General features: G+C 42.4%; 1 protein-coding gene across 4 annotated transcripts in view; it reads right to left on the bottom strand.

Moving 5' to 3' along the window:
* KERA (keratocan) overlaps positions 1 to 19,136 on the bottom strand; it is a 195,688-nt gene extending 176,552 nt beyond the window's left edge. The window contains exon 1 of one of the 4 annotated variants that reach the window (XM_069228801.1): positions 18,989 to 19,136. The gene's annotated coding sequence lies outside the window, so the exon portion shown is untranslated. The other 3 variants (XM_069228800.1, XM_069228804.1, XM_069228802.1) reach the window with 3 other exon arrangements.
* Positions 19,137 to 21,447: the final 2,311 nt, after the last annotated feature.

Raw genomic sequence — 21,447 nt, 5'->3', positions numbered from 1 at the left:
AGAGAAGAACTCCAACTCTATATATCGAGGAGTGGTCCTCTCCTCTGCTTCTTCTTCCTGAGGCTCCAAGTGTTTGGGTCTCCTCCTGATGCCATAACAAATTCTGAGTACAGTTAATCCAATCAAAAATGAGAACGTCTTAGAAAAATACAGCAGAGTGCACTAGATGTGAATTCCCTCACGTCCAGAACTGTAATGAAACTCACAAGTTAGGAATTACTTGCAGATGAATAACAACAGTGATTGCAACCAACCAAAAAATGCTTTACTGTAATGTTGAGGTACCACGATACCATTTTCAGGTACAATAATAACACAGCACCTAAAAATACAAATAATTTAAAAACTGCAAAACATCTGGCCTATTTAATATGTCATGAGTGAAGTAATAGCCACGTAAAACAATACAACGTAACTCAAATACATAAATACACATAATAATAAAGCATATATAAGGATCAGATTAAAAACAACAATAAATAATGTTGCATGAAATTCATAGAACAGTTAATAAATAGCTTGTATTACATAAAATGCTGCAGTAAAAGTGTGAGTGTCATAAAAAACTATAAGGCACACATCAGATGTATAATAAGAAAGGGACAGAACATTACCAGAGTTTTGTATGATGGAATGGCATATGCAGCAAGTATAGGAAGAAAAACATAGGCTGGAGAAGGGCCCCACTATCGCCAGACTCCACTGCGGACTATTCCAATGCTTTTGCCCTGATGGAGCAACTCCAATGGAGATACTTGCTAACAACGCAGACAACAGGCTCCTTGGTATGTGTGTGTAGAAGAGTGTCGCAAGATGCACTCTAGCTGCCTGCTAATCAGAACAATCCAGCTTTTCCTGTGCCAGACATAGCCGGGACAGAAAAAGATAAAGCGTGACAAGGACTCTTCTGCCTGCAGACATACTGGGCACAGAATATTTGTGTTGGCATTACATCTCCATTTGGAGCAAAAAGATAAAAGAGGTAATGTATCATACCGGAACTTAATAAACAGTTGTCTGGCACCAGGAACGAGCTAGAAAATCAAGAAAAGGTTCAAATTCAGTGTGGGGTTTGAGATCTAGCAAGGCACTAGAGAGAGACCCATGGCTCATTTCCCTCATGTCATGTTCCCACTTCTGACCACAAAACGCTTCAAGTGCTTCCCTAGTGAAATATGGGGAGTCATTCGGCCAGAACTCACCAAGACTAAGATAAGTCAACATGTCTTTTAGATAGCATATCCATTTGATTTTACAAGATCTATCCAATGTGATTATTTCTTTAAAAGCGTGATCCTAGTCGTCAAGGGCCGGGATGTACTTTAATCACTGCCAATACAGCAGGGGCCTTACCTGGGCCTCCTGGGCCAATGGCATGAGACCCATGTCCCAAATCAGTGGTAATAATGGGGTGAGTGTAGACATGCTACATAGAGCTCTAAGAAAGTTGTTCTCTGCTAGGCTTAACTCTGCCATACTTGTTGTGCCCCAGATCTTAGCCCCATATAATGCACTACCATCTACCTTGGCCTTGTATACTTTTAAAGCAGGTGACATATGCCTAGCTTTGTAGATTTGCAGCGGCCTGTTGTGTTAGTTTCAGGGTACTATTTTGACCTATAGAGACCAGGTTATGTTCTAGGTTAGAGTAATTCCCAGGTAATTAAACTTGGTGACCCTATCTAGGAGTTGCACTTCAAGCATGATGAAGCCTCTAAAAGACCTATGGGTGACTAATGGTCATAAAGTTTGTTTTTGAATGATTAATGACCAGTCCTTGATCATTGTAGAATGCCATGAATCTGTCAACAAGCATTTGGAGACCAGCCAGGGTTTTGACGACCAGCAAAGTATTATCTGCAAATAAGAGGAACGGAATCTTCCTGCCCACCACTCTGGGAGAGTCATTCTCGCCATCCTTGAAATAGGCAACTATGTCATTTAGATATAAAGAGAACAATGTTGGGGTGAGAACGCACACCTAGCAGACACTTTTAGGTACTCCTATCTGCTCTGTTAGTTCACCCCGGCACTCCATCAAACTTGTGCATAGGTGTCTTGGTGTAGACACATGAGAATGTCCAAGAGGTCAGAGGTGACCTCGCTATCCCTCAGGACCTTCCTTAGTTTGCAGCAGGGGGCCAATTCAAATGCTGATTTGAGGTCCACAAATACTAGGTATAAATGGGATTTTTCATTAACAACTGTCTTCCAATACACACTGATGAACCTAAAGACATGGTCAGTAGTACTTATCTGGTGTCTAAACCCAGATTGTAGATAAAACAGGGATCCATGATCCTCTATCCACTGGTCAAAATGGTAAAAACTCAGACCTTCTGTATTACATCAATGTGGTTGATTGGCCTAGAGTTCAAGGGGGAATCCCTTAGGCCTTCTTTTAAACAGGGCAATCTCCACTGCATTCCAGCTGCACAAGATTTCTATCCCCTCAGTATAAAGAATAAGGGTGGTTAGCTTATTTACATTCAGGGTCTAATTCTCAATGTTCGATAATAAGTTATCCCCAGGGACAACATCCAGCCCACAGCATTGCCAGCCGCTAAAGCTTTGATTTCACTCACTGTCTTGTTTATCCCAGTGGTTAGTGTGGTTGAAGGGACTTGTGGTGCTGAATTTGACAGGGCTTTAACATCCCCACTCTTTGTGGGAGGGGGATCATAGATATCTGAGAAATGTTTATCCCAGGACTCTGTGTGGATGGCGTCTGCAAGGCGAGTTGCAGGACCCTGGCCCTTGTTTCCTACTAGGTGCCAGAACTGCCAACTGTCATTGTTATCTGCAGCCTCGTATGTGTCTTCACAAAACTGGGTATTCCTTTCATAGGCCCAAATTCAAGAAGGCCTAGTGATTCCTTGCGCCACATTAGCATCATTTATCATGACGCTAATGTGGCTCAATGAGGCCAAATTTGCTGCACCAGATTTACAAAGTGTTGCAATGCATGCAGTGTGCCACTTTGTATCCCCTTGCGCACATCAGGCATAGTGTATGCAAGGGGGATGTTACCCCGTTAGGAGGACAGCAAAAATGGTACAGTGGAATCTATGAGATTGCACTGTGCCATTTTTAGCGGCTAATTTTAATGCCTGCTCAGAGCAGGTTTTAGAAGGGGCCACATCATTATTCTTAATGGGCCCCTATGTTCCTTGCAGGATTAGCACCATCATTTTTGGCACCAATCCTCCAATGTACTACAATAGCGTTACAAATTATGATGCGATTGTCCCTAACCTGCACCATGCACTAAGGGATGCAAGAAAAGTGGTGCTGATTATAATGCAGCCACACTTTTCTTAAATTTGGGCCATAGTGTGCTTTTTGTTGGATCAGTTTGTACTTCTTACAAGATCTGATGTCAGCACAGCACCTCTTGCAAGAGGCTGTTGCAGTCTAGATTTTGTCCTACTGCAATCTGTGTTACACCATGTATGACCTGGTTTAAAAGCCTTGTGTTTATGTGCATAGTATCGTGTAAAGCATTCTCCCAAGATGTTAAAAAAGTTTGCATATCTTGCAGGGAGAGGGAGCTATCTAGCTCAAAGATGACATTGAGCAGAACCCTATTCATGTTAGTCCTAAGGTTGGCCTGGACTGCTACTCTGTCCTATTATACCCTACTCCCATTGTTAGTTGGTAATAAGTCTGTAATAAGGGAGAAAGGAGTGCATGCTGGCTGTTTGAAAATGTCACTCAACATGCAGTGTAAAGCATAGTGGTCACTGTCTGATCTAGGTAGCACCTTCATTTCCACAACAGTACTCCAAAGGGAAAGGGAGATCAATGTAAAATCTATCCTGCTAGAGGAACCAGGCCAGTTAAACATATGTGCTGCATTTTAGTCAGATGAGTTGAGGCCATTGCATGCTCTTAGCCCAAATGATAGCATGAACCATAGTAACTGATATTCTGCATCTGTCCAGTGTTTAGCAGGGGAGGCGTTTGTAGGGAGGATACCCCGCACCTCATCCTCTGTTTTAAAGGAAGAGGAACTACTTCTATTTAGAGGCTCATATGTCGTATTAAAGTCATCTTCAATAATTAGTGAATCATCTGTGGCAAAGAGGTTCCTGTGTTTTGCCACCCCCCCAACCCTGCGATTATACACATTGTAGATATAAAGTGTGCATGAGTCCTCCCCTGTAATCATAGTACCTTGAACATCATGGGAGGCGATATCAAGCGGATGAGTTTTGCATTTAAGGAAGCTTGAACCCAAAATAAAAGGTCACCGATGGGCGTTCCTTTCAGGAGTGACATGCAGGAATGGAAAAATCGACATACCCTGACCTAAAGACAGTCTCAATGCTCCAGGTTTCCTGGAGAAGGCATGTAATAAATTGGTCTATATAAGTCCCCCAAGCGGGGTCATTAAGCTTTGATCTGACACCTGCCACGTAAAGGACAGCAAATTGACTATAGTAGAATTCTTGGTGCAATTATCTGGGTGGAAATTTGAAAGCACAAGGGTCTCAGCAACATCATTTTGGGCAAGGCTCCTGGGGTCACTAACCATTTGTGCTGTCTCACTGGGGTCTAAATGGTCTGTTATCCTGGCAGAGCCCGGGTGGAGCATGCTTCACAGTCAATCCACCAAAGAGGTGCCCAGGGAGAGTGCACATCTAAATAGAAATTCATACAGCCTAGTGGTGACAGGATGAGTTGGTAGTTTGCCTATTGCACTTGTAAAGAATTGTTGTGGTGAAGCCTAGGCCATGTCCACTGTGGTTAGAGAGTTTTGAGGGAGATCATTCAATAGAATGTTCAGGTAACCAAGTGTACAGACTACAAGGCATTTTATCAGAACACTGACTGTATGGAGGGGGATCGAAGAGCACATTTTTCATCTTTTAAAAAAAGATAAAAAGCTGCTGTGATAGTGCAGTGAGGAACGACAAAGCATGCTCATCGTAGGACTAAACAGAATACAGATGTCTGGTTGAGGGAGGACTATCAAGAATGTTAAGAGGGGAGTGGATTGGAATGGGTAAAGACTCAGGTGCAGTACAGGAAAAACAGTGTATGATTTCTGTCTTTGATGGGTTTAGCACAAAACAGTTGTCATGTCATACAATGGCAAATAGCTACTAAAGAATGTGATATTTGTGAATAGAAAATGTGTGAATTTAGTAAAGGGGAAAAATGTTTTACATCTTCAGCATAATGTTGGTAGGAGAATCCAAAACGCTGTTTTCTATCTGTCAGTGTGGTTTTCTGTCCACGTGTTCTGCCGTTTCTTGCGTTTCTTGTCCTAATGTTGGTAGTGTATTTTCCGTCTTGGTTTTATACATTCTCTTTACTGGAGCTTTATTGGATCTTAATAAATCTCCCTCCCCTTTGTTGGCTTGTTTCTGCTCCCAATCTACATGTTTACTGTCATTATAACCTTGAATTTCAACCCCTATATAAGAGTCCCTTGGACCAGGTACATGTTTTTTTTAAGGTCTTACTATAATGTGTATTATCAGAGTTACTGTGATACTGAGTTTCATTCAAAATAGTGATAATTTAGCACTGTAATGGTAAATAAGACCTACTTACCCAGATGCAGATACCTTCTAATATAGACTAGTGCCAGCAGTGACGGCCACATAACTTAAGGGGAGGGCCGGGGGGGTGAGGGTTGGGACGTAAATGAGGTAAACATAGAAAATAAAAAAACACTTACCTTGCCTCTTTCCCTGCCACCTCCTGCTGTCTCACACTCCTCTTCTTCTGGTGTCCCTGCATTCACTGCTGGGACTCCAGGACAGGCTCCCCAGAAATCCGGGTGCTGCTTTCATGCAGAACCTTGCATGAAAGCAGTGCCAGGATTGGTCTGAGCGGCAGTGACTGCCACTCACACACAGCCCTGGGGTCTGTGCAGTTTCTACAGCCCGGCTGTTAAACACAGCCAGGCTGGAGAAACCTAAGCGCGCATGTGTGTTTGGCCAGCTCAGATGGCTGACTAAACACACATATGCACTTAGGTGCACACTCTCCCCTTCTCCGCCCTCCAACCTCCCGTGGTCCAGCCCTGCCCCTTCCTGCATTGCTGGCTGTGCCAGAAACAGAAAAATAGAATGATAGAATGATAGTAAACTATCTTTTTTTTCTGCTTCTGGCACAGCCAGTGGGGCGAAGTTCCCACACCCCTGGTGTATGCCAGCCCCAACCTTGAAGTATTTTTACTGTTTCAGTGTGAGTATGTACTCCAGTATACATATTCCCAAGATTTATTAGCTATTCCATCCCAATTTTGAGTCAGGTGGATCAAAATCACTAGAGAGGTTCCATCTAGCCCTATTTTGCGTGGCCTGGTATTGCCATACTCTAAATAACTAGTGGGCTTATTTACAATCCCCTTGTGCCACTGGTGCATCACTTTTTCCCGGTATAAAAAGTGATGTATCTGCGGTGCAAGGGGCTTGTAAATAAGCCCCTAAGTGCAGGAAGACTGAGCCTGATTTCACTTTGAGTATTTCCACAATTATAAACCCTCCTCGTACTCTCAGGCAATTACTGCTGGGCAGGCAAGGTCCAACCCACACTTACCCATTTCTTTATAACTGGGGAATATGGAATGTCCCCCATACACACTAGAGCCTGTGCAAACAACCAAATCTAACCATTACATATGCATCAGCCTCTACTCCAATTTACTTCAGCACAGAGCACATGGTAAATGGGATTGGAAAAGTACCCAGAGTTCAGGACAACCATGCAGAAGAGGATCCTGTAATCCAGAGTGTGCTTGCTTCTTTTCCATTCCAAGAACTTTACCTAGCGATTGCACAGTAACGTGGAGAAATCACCAATAGTCAATCATTTCAGTACTGGTAAATACAACCCTCATTCACTGTGAAACTTGTATTTGATTCCCAATGTCTGTTACCCAGCCTAGTGTGAGCATCTAGGTTTCCCGTCTATTTTCCGTACTTCCTTTTCCACCACTTATGTCCTACTCCTAATGAGAAAATGTCTTCTTTTCCTTTATATGTTTTTACATATGGGTGAGTGCAGGTGTTATTTATGGTACAAGCATGTTAGGTGCCACTCCCCAAATATTTTCGTGGAAGGACATTTTAAAATTCTGAAATGCAAGGTAATCTATGGATGAAACGCCAATTCTGGGCAGATGGGTCTAAGGTCTTATTGGGTGCTTGTGGTAAGAGCCAAGGACAACATATGCTTTCATGCTTTCTTGCACTGGACTAAATGTCATAGAATGGGTTTTAGAAATTGGGTAGCTAGTTGGCAGTGGTATGTACCCTGCCCAAGTAGGGACCACATTACTAGTCAGGGTAAGTCACTTACATTCTGTAAATTAACCTGTGCTCACACCCTGGTAGCTTGGCACAGAGCAGTAAGGCCTAATGTAAAAGGCAATGTGTAACGTATTTGTGCAACAGTTAAATAACACGGTGAAAGACACCACCAAAAGATACAACACCCGGTTAGGAAAATAGATAATATGTATATGATTAAAACACAAATGAAACTGCAAAAATCCAATCACTTGAAGTTGAGATATGAATGTTTAAAGATTAAGGGGGTCATTATGAGTTTGGCGGATGGAAAAGGCTGTCCACCAAACTCCTGCAGTCAGGTTGCCGCCGGTGTGTCCACCTTCCACCGGGCCCCAGAAGGAGTTTCCCGCTGGCCCATTGGCAAACAGCCTACAACATTGACACCAGCTCATAATTGAGCCATCGGCAATGCTGCGGTGCATAGGGTGCGTCAATTTGTCTTCTGCACTCAGGGCCATGCGTCACTTTTTGATGTTTCTAGGTGCAGAACCTACTTCTGAGGCCCAAGGCTGGAGGAGGGCACCCCAGGCAAGGCAGCAGGCCAACACAGCAGAGCAATCAGCAAAGTAGCAGTCCTTCCTACAGCACAGCACACAGCAGCAGTAGGCCAACACGTCAATGCAGTTGCATAGTGGCAGTCCCTCCTGGCAGCACAGCAGTTCTTCCTGGCAAAGTGTCCTTGGTTCCAGTAGAGATATGATTTGGTGGGGCTTGGGGTCCAGTATTTATACTTTGGTGCCCTGGTTCCGGAAGATGGGAGAAAATTCCAGGCCTCCCTTTGAAGTCACAAAGGCCCTTGTCCTGCCCTCTCTGGCATCCAACAGTACAGGGGGTTATGCAGCCTTTTCTGTGAGGAGAGGCACAGCACAATTCAGGTGTGTCAGCTCCTCCCACCTATCTAGCCCAGGAAGACCCATCAGCCTGTTGATAGGCCACCAATATACGAATGCCACACCCAAGCTCTCTATGAGCTTTACTGTCTAGTGTGAATGCACAAAGCCTAGCTGTCATCTTCCCCAGGTGTGTATTCAGAGACAGGCAGAGGCACATAATTGTTAAAGTAAGAAGATGGAAAATGTTAAATCTGACTTCACCATAAGATGTGATTTTTAAATTGCTTGTCCAGGGACACTAATCACCATTTTTTTATCTTCTTCCAATTGGAAATTACACTTAAAATATCCTTTAAGGAAATCCCAATGTTATCCAATGGGAGAGATAAGCCTTGCAATAGTAAAAAATGAATATAAGAGATTTTCACTAACTGGACATCTTAAGCTTAAAAGTACATGTCCAACTTTTTAGATACACTGCACCCTTCTCCTGTGGATAACTTGGTCCTAACTTAGGGGTGACTTACATGTAATAAAAAGGAAGGTTTGAAATGGCAGTTTAAAACTGCACACACGGTCTCTGCAGTGGCAGGCCTGAGACATGTTTGAAAGGCTACAATCAGTGCTGCACGCCCACCACTAGCATTTAATTTACAGGCCCTGGGCTCATATAGTACCTTTTACTAGGGGCTTCTGGGTAAATTAAATATGCCAATTGTGGAGAAATCAATGTTACCTTGTTTATATAGTAAAAGCACCTGCACTTTAGCACTTGTCATCTGTGATAAAGTACCCAGAAGCAAAAGTGAGTTAGAAAAACAGGAGGTCAGAAAGCAAACAGTTAGGGGAAACCACGCCAAGGATCTCAGGTCTAACATTGGGAATAGGGAGTGGCAGCAGCTCAGGGAACTGGGAGAGGCTCTTGAGGCCTTTGTTAGTTCAAAGCGACAACATAACTAGACAGGATCACATCGGCATTGATTTTACCATTGCCAGGTGAGGTCTTGAACAATACCTGGGGACACTGGAGACTCTGCCAGCAAATCCTATGCTGCTTTCTCTTGTGACAATGCTGAGAGATCAAGAGGAAGGCTAGGAGTAGAGAGTCCTATAGAAGTGTTTTATAAGGGATGGCAGTGAAAGATAGATGTAGATGGGACACAGGAGAAAGTGTCAGAATGAAGATTACTGCTAGGTAGCGTGTAACTCATCAAGGGTCAAGTGACCATCTACCAGCCAAACTCTGTTTCCCTTTCTGAGGATCATGAGGCATTGGGAGAAACTGAGGTAGGAAAAGATGTGGTATGTCTACCATACCCAGTGAATGAAGGAAGTAAAGGCAGAAAGAGATGAGACGCAGTGGAATGAATGTAACAGTGGGTTTTTGGCAGGGAAGGAATCTTATATAAGAAGCATCCTATCTCAATTACCTTCCATACCTATTCCCAATGGGAGTGCATTCACTGTCTCCATTTCAATGTCTCCTTGTTCCAGTGTCTGATATACTCTGCAGTGTCTTTCCATTTCCCAATATTTAGAACTGGGGTTTCTGTTTGCTGCAGTATGCGCCTGGTACAATCAAGAACCATGACTCTGGTCAGGGTAAGTCTGATACACACTTTAAATTAACCTGTGGTCACCGTATGGTAGTTTGGCACAGAGCAGGCAGGCTTAACTTAAGAGGCTGTGTGTAAAGCATTTATGCAACAGACACACAGTAACCCAATGAAAACACCACAAAAATACTTCACACAGGTTTAGAAAAATAGAGAATATTTAGCTGAGTAAAGCAAGACCAAAACAACAAACATTCGATCAGTAGAAGTAGAGATATTAATTTTTAAAGATTACATTTAAAAAAGTGATTAGGCCAAAAGGTTACTTGAGGTCATGAGTGACCAGTGCAAATCCTAAGTTCAGGCCGATTGTGATGGAGGGTAGGTTGACTACAGAACCTGTGCAGGGTCTAAAGAAGATGTGCATTGTTTGGAGCAAGCATCAACGTTTAGGAGCAAATGCGAAAGCGATGAGTGAATATTTTCCATGCAGTCGGATCAATGTGTCATTGTCTATCCTCGCCGTCGGGTCCTGCAAATAAATGCGGTGCATCATCATCGAGCCACGCAGAGTACTATCGACGGGTTGTGCAGGCTGTGGATCTGCTGTCGTCGAACAACCTCTGTGGCGGCGTCAAAGGGGCAATGCATTGGTTTCTACCAGTGCAGTGGTAATGATGCAATGATTATTAGCAGAAATCAGCTACAAAACACACATCTGAGGCCCAGGACTGGAGGGAGCACCTCAGGCAAGGATAGGACTAGCAGATAGCAGAGTCCAGCAGCAACAGGAGAGTTGCAGGCAGTCTTTAATGTCCCTGAGACTGCAGAAGGATGTGGGGCAAGCCAGCAAGCTCGTGGAGTAATTCTGAGTTCAAGTGAGATGCATCCAGTCCTAGTCCTCAGCAGTTCAGAGATCAGCAGGCAGCATGGTGGATCAGCAAAATAGCTAGGCAGTTCCTCGGAACAGTCAGTCCAGGAAAGGTGGCAATCCTTCTAGCACAGCAGCCTTTACTCCAGTTTTTCCTAGGTCCAGTAGTGTAGTGATTTGGTAGGGTCAGAGCTCCAGTACATATACCAAAATGTGCCTTTGAAGTGGGGCTGACTTCAAAGCAGCTCCTTGAAGTGCACAGTTTCATCCCAGCCCTAGCTCCAGAATATCAGTGGGGGTAATCAGCCCTTTGTGTGGGGGGTTCAGGCACTTCCCTATTCATGTGTGTCAGCTCTCCTCCACTCTTTCTGCCCAGGAAGGCCCATCAAGATGCAGATGGATGCAGCTGAGTCCTCAGACATGCCTACCCTTCCTGTGGTAGTGACTGTCTAGGGGAAATGCACAAAGTGTAGCTGTCACCTACCCCAGACATGTATTGGAGACAGACTGTTAGGCACACAGAGCAGTAAGAGCAGAGAAATTCCCACTTTCTAAAAGTTTATTATACATTAATGCATTGTTAAATCCGACTTTACCAGTGAAGAGGATTTATCATTACCATGCCAAAGATATGAAACAGGACCAAGTTACACCTCTGATCAGGAAATACTGCATAAAGGTGTATTACGGAAGTCCAAATGCCGGGCTATGAGAGGAGTGGGTCTCACAGTAGTGTAAAATGACTTTGGTAGTTTTTCACTACCAAGACATGTATAATTTACAAGTACATGATCTGCCTTTTAATCACATAGCACCCTGCCCTTTGAGCTACCTATGGCCTACCTTTGGGGTTACTTATATGTAATACAAGGGTGATTTAAGAATTGGCAAGAGGTTTTAAATCCCAAGTCAAAGTGGCAGTGAACTGCACACACATGCATGAGACAGGTTTGAAAGGCTACTGGTGTGGGTGTCACAATCAGTGGTGCAGGCCCACTAGTAGCATTTAATTTACAGGACCTGGATATGTGGTATGCCACTTTACAAGGGACTTACAGGTACATTAAAAATGCCAATTGTATATACACTAGTGTTACCATGTTTTAGGGGAGAAGCACATACACTTTACCCCTGGTCAGCAGTGGTAAAGTGATCAGGGTGCTAAGGACAACAAAAAGGTACAGCAGATGTATGAGGCAAAGAGGAAAGAAGATTGGGGGAAGACGGCCCTAAGGCTGTCAGGTCTAGCAGCAATATAGGCATGTCTTCCTGCCCTAAAGGCCCTATTACTCACTGTACTCTTGTGCAATAAAATGTGTTTTCTTGTCTAAAGGCCATAAACAAGGCCCACATTCCCATGTCTACTTTAACCACTGAAACTCAGTTTAAATTCCCAATGTGAGCACATTTGCTGCTGTGTGATTGTCCGCAAGTCCCAGTGTAAGTCCACCAAATCACAGTGGTTTTTTAGTCCTATGGGTCCTTTTATCTTCTCTCTCAATGTAAATGTCTCCCTTTTCCAATTGCTATCCAAGTTATGCTGGTGTCAGTGTGAAGGATAGTTATGTACTGGTGTGGATCTTTTTCTGTAAGTTCATTGCCTTTCTCCAATAATATGATTTGCTGCCCTAGTGTGAATCTACCCTCTGAAACACATTGGTGTACATTGAAATCCCCTAATTAGCCAACTTAACTTCCACATAAGTCCATTGTAAATAGAAAGCTATAAGTGATATGTGAGCTTCAGTTTATATTTCCACGATTCACATATTTGACAAAAATATGTTTCTGCCACAAAAACTACTGTGCACTGACTTGGCTGCACATTAAATGCACTACATTGACACAAAGTAGATTAAAATGACTTGGCCATGTAGGAAAATTTTATTTTTACATATTTGTGATTCACTCCTAAAGTGGGCCTTTGAAGTCCACAAGGTAGGGTGATAATATATACAGGCCATTATACATATCAGGGTTAGTGTGCCATTTCAATGAAATAAGACCCAAAAGCTATTTCAGCACGTAGGCCTGACTGGACATTTCTTTAATAGAGCTAGGTTCAAATAACATCTTTATTTCCCCCTTTGATTAGAAAGAGGCAAAAAATATACTTCAATGTTATTTACTGCTTTGTATTGAAAATCTAACTTAATGGTAAAAAACTGGTTTTTGCTAATTTAGGCAGAAAAGTAACATTGCAAAAAATGTACTTTAGGCTGCCTGAACCAGAACTAGGCTTAAAACCTTTTCTGGCATCACACCTCCAGAGCTGGATTCCACATCCTTGGATCGGAGCGCTAACAGCCCTGGCTCAGGGAAAAATGGCATGCCTCTTAGCACAGGAAAGACCAATAGGTATTAACTGATGACCATTTAGCAGGGATTAGCTGTCTGGGAGTGGACAAGAGCAGCTGACACAACAAAGGACAGCTCTGGCACTAACTATTTGCACTTGGATATATTGTCTGTCAATTCCCAGAACCCTTCTAGACAGCCAGCCATCAGTCACAGTAAGGGGGGAAAACCTGCCGCCTATCACACCCTGTGAACTGCAATACACATCCTTAGTTGGGAGAGAGCATAAATCTGCCTGGAAGTACATTTGTTTACCTGCGGGCCCAGAGAAATTCCAGTGGGTGTTAACTGCTCACAACGTAGCAGGGGATAACGATCTAGTAGTGGATAAGAACAGGTGGCAGAACAAAAGGGCACCTTTAGCACTCCCTCTTTTGACTTGGACATGCCAGTCCTATTCATCCCCAGGAACCCCTAATCAGGCAGGCACCAGTCATTATAGGAGGAAAAGCCGGTTTGGACCCATAAATGCAGGGGAGTGGCCAGGAATCTGAAGACAGGCTTGTCTTCTTGCAGCTGGTTCTGCGATTTAGAAAAAGGATCATGGGTAATTTTGCAGTAAGGCAAATAAAAAGTGCTGCAAGGCAAGGTAGGGGATTTTGAGAAAATAGTTAAGATTGGATGGTAGACTTTATCCAGACTCCGCTTCATCACGGTCAATCTGAACGTGCTTCGTGTATTCAAACTCTTCTTCATCATGGTCAATCTCAAATTGCCTGTAGGTACCAGTCTGCTGTAAACTGTGCTTGACTTTTTCCAGGTGTTATATAACCTTAAAAAGCATATCTCCAATTCCCCTTAAACTATAATGATGATTTGGGCTCTTGCTATTTTTGTTTTTTTCTCTAATTTTCTAAACTGGTTTGCAAAGTTTATTAATTTATGTTCTTTACTTTTAAATTATTGGTACTGCTTGAGCTTAGCATACACTTCTATGACGATTTCTTCTCCACTTCACTGTATTCCTTGTCAGTCTTGGAACACCTTTTTCCTGTGCCTACATAACAGTGTCTTAGTTAACATGATGTTTATCTTTTACTTGAGATCTGTTCCTCTTGTTTCCATGTTTCGTGGGCTCCCAAAACTCAGTGTAACTGTGATCTAGTCACACTATTGTTTTTCCATGTGTCTGAGTGTGCCAGTATGTGTGTTGGTGTGGGTGTGTGTTTGTGTGTGTGTGTGTACGTGTGTGTTGGATCCTATTTGGAAATGTGGGCAGCCAGAATCACTACAAGACAGCGAGAAATTCAACTTCACAAACATCAGAGGTCAGGTGGCATTAATAAGCCTCGGATATTTCCCAGTCAAAATATGTGACTCTCCAACCTATTGCAGAGGTGTTTTCAGTCCCAAATGGAATCTAATTTAGCACTATTGTCAGTGCATTTCCGGGCACACTGTGTATTTATTTTCGCCTGACAATTAATATCTGTTTGTAGCAGCCCTTTTTTCCAGCATCTTCTTACTCTTATTTAAGTGTATGCTATCTCTAATTGTGTGAATGTTGCTCTCAAGAGTTTCCTTCTGTACGTTTGAATGTAGCTGCTGGCCCAGCCATCAGTGAGGCTAACAGTATACAAAGCATGCCCCACTGTACTGGCAATGCATGTGGGGAATTTTGAGACAATGTAGATGACACAATCTAACAAGCTTTCCTAAAGCCTCTTGACATCTCGCTTCAAGGTCCTTCCATACATCTACTTATAATCTGTTACTATAGCTCCTCATTGCTGAAATCCACCACACTTCAAATGACACCCCACGAGCAGGAGAAACCATTCCTCTCTAACAACTACAATTATGCTACAGCATGTGGAGTCAGGGAGGCACTAAATGATGAAAGAATGTGCATATGTTAGTGCCATGAGCAACTCAAGAGAAGATAGTTATGGAAAGACTAAATTGTTAATGTGTACATAAATACAGAAGAGGAATGTAGTATAATTGTTAATTATAATGTATAGTCAACTATTAATGTTATGACAGGGCGTGTGCTTATTGTTTATGGCTATCTATTAATCTGTCTTTGTTTTATGTAGTGTATTATGTGGTATGATGCCATTTCCCCAGGCACCTGAATTCCAATTCAATGTCAAAACAGATATAAATCTGAAATATATACGTCATCATGATTTAGGGTGACTGCTGTAAAAATTAAAATGGATCCAAAAAGAGCCCGGATGTCCTTTTATGCTGCCCTTATCTTTATCAGATCAGTATCCATTACCTTGTAGTGAAATGTAAGTCTTTGGTGATCAGCATCTCTATCATGAAGCCAAAATGGAGGCCAGGACACATGACTGTATCTACTCTCAGTGCTGAACTGCGTACCATGTAATACCTGGCATGTGTTATGACATAAAAATGACACCTACAAGCTTTAAAAAATCTATATCACACTACTGTAACCACGTAATATAGTCAGACATTGACTTTAGGAGGTTCTGGTTATATCATAAAACATGAGCCAGAAAGCCAAGCGATTTTTAAATGTCACCAAAATCCTGCCCAGCTGGGTTTGGCCTTTTCAGCACTATACTGTACCTTTTATAACACAAGAATCTCAAAGACTACTGAACAGACTTACACCAGACCATGAAACGAATGCTATCTGAGTAGAGTTCTACTTTCTGACAAGCTCATCATAAATCAGTTCAGAGTTTTCGCTATACTTGGAGCAAATATGGCAAGTGGCATGAGGTATGGTTTGATTTGTGCATTTCATACCATAGTCATCAAGTTTCAGGTTTGCACTCACTGAATCATAGATAACCTTTGACTGTGTCTTCAGTGAATATTTATATTTTCAGATGAAATAACACATGCCAATTAGAGCACTACTTTGCATAGATTATAAGATTCATTGCAATCATATAACACTGTGTTTGGTCATTTGAAAGCATGCCCTACTTGAGGCTTTGCCACAGACGGACACACACCCATACACCCACACACACACACATATACCCACACCACTCTTGATCAAGCAGCCGTTTTAATATTCATGCCCTCCCTGTCCTCAGTGGTCCCTCCACGCAACCCAAAAGCTCTGAAAATACCCATCAAATATTTAAAATACTTTTTGCTATAAGTCTTCACGTTGTGAGCCTCAGTGCAGAGACCTTGATGTGGAGGCTAATTAAGTAATTTGAGGCCAGCCTATTACACATATGGTGGCCTATGAAACTTCTTGACACCTACAGATGCTGATTTGAGCCTAAGCCATATACGTATGGAGTTTTATAAAAGTATAAAGACAGGAGTATTGAGCACAAAGCATAGTCAAAGGTGGTGCAGTGTGATCAATATCTGCAGGGAATGGCTATTTACCATGGGCCCAAATCATCTTCATTGAGTACTCTGGACAATGCTTCCGTGTAAAGAGGAAGGCTGCACTCATTATTGTTCCAATAGAATATGTCCATAGTTCAAGCTCTAGAATGGGAACTGTGTGAAAAGCACGCTCTTTGGGATATGGTGGATACTTTGGGTAGGGTCACTGTGTGCAACAACATTGCCAAAGGCCAAGCAGTGTGTGCACCCCATGCTGGTATAGCCCTGGCAGGCCTTCTTTGAAACGTGGTATGTGTTCCTATTATGTATATTCAAAACAGAAGCTCGATTATGAGCTAGCTACACACCTGGCTTTATAATGAAATCATCTATAGCCTTAATGACTCTATGAGTAAAAATGTATGAGGACGTTTAGCAAACATATCAATCTATGCTAGGTAATCACAAGTTGAATTCATTTTGAACAGTGATTGAAGACACGTGCAATTTTGTGCCAATAGCTTATCTACTAATATAGTGCAGCAGTCACATGTAATGTTGAAAAACTCCAGGTCAAATGAGGATCAGAGGCATACTATTGCTAAGCTATCTAGTACCATTAATAAAGACTGCTTCTTAAATAATGTGTACCATAATATTTAAACTGATTCTAAGTTACATCTCCTCTGGCTGTATGTAGCAATCTCTTCTTGGTGTGCCCGTCTGTCCATCATCTGTTGAGTGTCTGTAACTAGTCACATTCCTTTCTGACTGTCCATGCAAATATAAATCAATCCATCCATCTGCCCTTCTGTCTGTCTGCCTGTATATTTCCCTCATATGTGCTTTTAATCTCAACCAGTGGTTCATAACTTTTGACTTCTGTGGATCCCCACTGAATCATTATTGGAATCTGGGGACCACTTCTGAGTCATTATTGGAGGCCCCCTGAACTAAAAAAAAAATATGATTTGAACCTCAAAACAATACACAAAAATACAGATACAAGTATACACCAAATAAATGCTCAAATATAAATAGTTAATTTCAATCACAACCAAATATGCTGAGCTCCTTGGAAGGCCTCCTTGAACCCCAGGGTCCAAGAACCACTGATATAGACTATGGAGTTAGAAGGGCAAGTTGTATACCTACAGACTTTGTAGCAACAGCAACTACTCCCTGTGAAATGGCAGTTGCTTATTCTAAATGTAGAAAAAGGACCAGCCAATTCTCAATGAGTAGTGAGTATACAAGATATGATTCAGGCACTTCAACGTCCCAACAATGTATATTTTGCCAGAACAATCAATTATATTAAAAATGTATCAACTTTAAATGCCCTAACTTCTCACAGTCCAGTAGTCATACAATTCTACCTCTGTATTGCAAGGGGTGTTCTCTTACATCAAAAGATATATCACTTGAACATTCGCCATAATAAATATGAGATTTGATAATAGCAAATTTATTCGGATCACAGTGCAATATAATTATATTGTTAACATCAACATTATTTACTGTCCGTGTCTACAAATATTGGACAGATCGGAAATGATGCATGAAATAGTCAGGAAGTATTGTGAGTCAATATATGAATGGATACACCAAACCTATAAAAGTGCTTTAGATGTAAACGTGAATTAAATTAATACATTCAATGTCCTCCGTAAGCTGTTGAGTGTCGAATTATCAATATAAACACAACGAAAATGACACAACCCATGCTGCTCCCTTGCAAAAAGTCTCTTAAAAAAAATTGCCAAATATAGCATAAATTTACAAGAATCAGAGGACTAAAACAACGTTTTACTTTTCACTTTTGAAGTGAAACGTGAATCTCCCTGTCTACAAATAGTCAGGGCATCAAAAATGTATTTTATTATCAAAATGATCAATATGCTTTAAAAGCATAATGACTTAAAACAACAGTGTATTGGCAGTGCGTAATTCATAGCACTGGCTGGCACCATGGCAGCAGGTTTGTGTGTGGATATGCATCGTGGTGCTCCAGTATCCTTGACCTGGCTGTGGACACACGGGGGCTGCTTTCAGGGTTGTCCCCAAACGCCAGTGCCCAATTACAAGGTAAACGGCGAAAGCAGCCAAGTGTGAATGCCAGATGCTGGGATTGGAATCAGTATTTCCTGGCTCCTAGTCGTAAACACCAAAACAGATCCTCCCGCCCTTTCATTAATTGCTGCATTTATTGCCCCAATCACAGAAAACCTCAACCAGGTATTCGCGATTTACACTCACACCCCTGAAAGTAAGCCTGGCTTTCTGCCAATATTTCTGTTTATGGAGGAAAGCTGCGTGTAATAATCCGGCATGTGCTCACTTCTGTACTGCCTAGTTTTCTTTTACTCAGTTGTTGTCCATTAAACATGCCAATTTCCCACATCTGAAAACATCTGCGTCTGGGGCACATCTGGATCCATAAACAGGAGTACACGACAGGTAATGGGGAGTCTTTGACAGACCAGGCACACCAAAAACACTTTCCTAATATCATCAGCAGTCAAAATAACAAAAGCTCAAAGGAAAAACAATATACCTTGTTTCCCAGGAATACATACACTGGTTTTAGAGGTTATCTTCCGCCTGCTCGGAGCTCACCTTAATGTGGAAAACCTTAGCTGCTGGCCGGTTGTTTTTATGTCTGCCTCTGAAACCTTGACGCTCATCAAGGGAAAACTGCCCCCAGCGTCCTTCTTACATGCTCACACCTTGATAGTAGCTACAAAGCGTCGCTGCAAAAATTCAGCTCTTTCCCATCAAACTTACCTCGCTTTGTGTGCTCCCTTTCCTCTTTTCTCTGACCGAAGCAATTCCCCTGCAACTTTAGCCCAGGGTCCTTATCTTGTTTTAAGAATACAGCGTCATATTTATGCACCAGTGACTACATACTTTAACCCTTAGAACAGCGAATGACAGCTCATTACCTAAGCAGCAGCAAGGAGAGGATGTTTCTACGTTAATATGGAGTTGTTCCTTAAGGGCATGTTCCTTCAAAGTGGATTTAACTTTCTAAAGATACCTAAGCGACCGGCAAAATTGAATGCTTTGTTTTTAAAACAGAGACAAGTGACATTTTGCTAAACAATAAACGATAACTTTGGGCAAAAATCCTTTCCTAAATGTTGACCTTAGAGAACAAGGGAAAAAGAAGTGAAGCCATCTGCCTTTGCGGAAATCTTTTATTTGATTCTAATAGAAAACAGATGCAAAAACGTTACTTAAAAGGAGTACTCAACCTTTGATTAATGGAAAAGAGATAGACAAGTAGATTGCTTGTTGGTAGACATATTTTAGAAAAGAACATGATCAATGCACTTTTGTTTGACAATTTATGAGCTATTAGGTTTCTAATAAAATGTCGACTGTACCTCAACTTTGAGTAAGTTAATAGTGAAAAACGTTGAAACTGCATTTTCCACCCCTACAAGTCTTATCTCTACAATAGGTTAACATTGGGATTATCCTATTACACCCTATTGTGTAATTCACAAACTGCAAAAGATAGACATTTCAAGTTTAATGTCTCTGGAATCACAATTTAATATCCTAACTGATGGTGCAGTCGAATTTTAAATTGCATTTCTGAAAATGTCACTAATAGAACATTGGCGTTTTCTTGCCTTAGCCATTTGGTGCCTGCTGCCTGTCTCTGATCATGCCTGGGGTGGGGACAGCTGGGCTTTGTGCATTTCCTCTAGACAGCCACACACAGAGGGAACTTAGGTGTGTCTTGTTGAGCCATCTGTGTCCTGATGGGCCATACTGGGCAGGGTGGGAGGAACTGCACACAACCTCACTTACACCTGAAGAGGCTGGGTCCTGTTCACACACAAAGGGCTGCATAACCCCCTGTAGTGAGTCTGGAGTCAAGACAGAAAGGGCAGGACATCTGTGCACTTAAAGGCCTATCTTTGAAGTTTCCCCACATCAAAGGCACCAGTGGATATGAAGACTTGACCTTGGACACCACCACTTCAGTACAATTTTGGACCTGTGGACACTGTGCCAGGGAAAAAGACTACTGTGCTGCTGAAGGCATGCCACTCTGCTCTACTGCTGTTTGCTGGATGTCTGATTTGCTGTGCGGACCTGTGTCTGCCTCCCTCTTTCCTGGGAGTGAGAAGGACTGGACCTGAATCTCTCCAGCCCAGAGTGACTCCAAGGACTAGCTGGCTCAGCTTCTGATTTGAAGTCTCATGGATATTACACACTTCAAATCACCCTGTTCCTGCACCTGGACTCTACCATCTATGAGTCTGTCCTGTCAAGTGGTGCCACCCCAGTCTTGGAACCTTGGAAGTGGGCCTAAGGTGCTTGCTCCATTGTAACCGACACATCCTCTGCTGCAGATACCAAATCGAGTCATCACAGCTGGTGCCCTTAGAAAAATGCCGCATCACCTCTACTGTGTGGGTCAGATTTGGCAGAACCAGAATCACACTGCTGCTGCACCTCACATCTCAAAACCAGCTCATCGCTTTCGGAAATGACACTGCAGTGTATTTCTTGGTATATGATCATTGCATCTCCATCAATGGCAGCCTCAATGATGACACTGAAACTATGCATTGCCACTCCTGTGTTCATCGGAAGGTATGCATCACCTCGACTGCCAAACGCACAACAGTCTCAATGCATCTTGGAACCACTGCACTGCTCCTGTTGCGTGGAGAACATCTGCACCTTCCCTCTACTGTGTGGTTCAGAACCAACGCATCGCTCAGCAAACTGGATTTAAGGTGCTTTGGTTCAGTGGGCCCAAGTGGGGCCCTGTAGCAGGCACACGCTCCATCATGGATGGCCTGAACATTTTACTTTTTCTAAGGCCAGGTCAACCAGATATTCCTGGTTGGTGCTTTTGGATTCTAATCACTATTTTACAATTAAGTTTTAAAAATAAATTACTCAAGCTCTCCTTATTGGATTTTTGTAGTTTTGGTGTTGTTTTATTTATTAAATTAAATAAAAAAAAATCTGTCCTAGTGAGGGATCCTTTTTGTGTGTTGTTTTTTACTGTTTTGTTGTTTGAAGTGTTGCTCAAATGCTTTACACTTTGGCTTCAAGTTAAGCCTGATTGCTCTGTGCCAAGCTACCAGAGGGTGAGCACAGGTTAACTTGGAGTTTGCTTGTGCCTTACCCTGAAATGAATTGTGATTGCTGCTTGACTAGGGATCACACCCCCTTCAACTAATAACCCAGTTTCCCACAATCCCAAATGGTCTTGG

This window comes from Pleurodeles waltl, chromosome 4_1 (genome assembly GCF_031143425.1).
Source record: "Pleurodeles waltl isolate 20211129_DDA chromosome 4_1, aPleWal1.hap1.20221129, whole genome shotgun sequence".
Taxonomy (NCBI): Eukaryota; Metazoa; Chordata; class Amphibia; order Caudata; family Salamandridae; genus Pleurodeles; species Pleurodeles waltl.
This window is presented reverse-complemented; position numbering and strand designations above follow the sequence as displayed.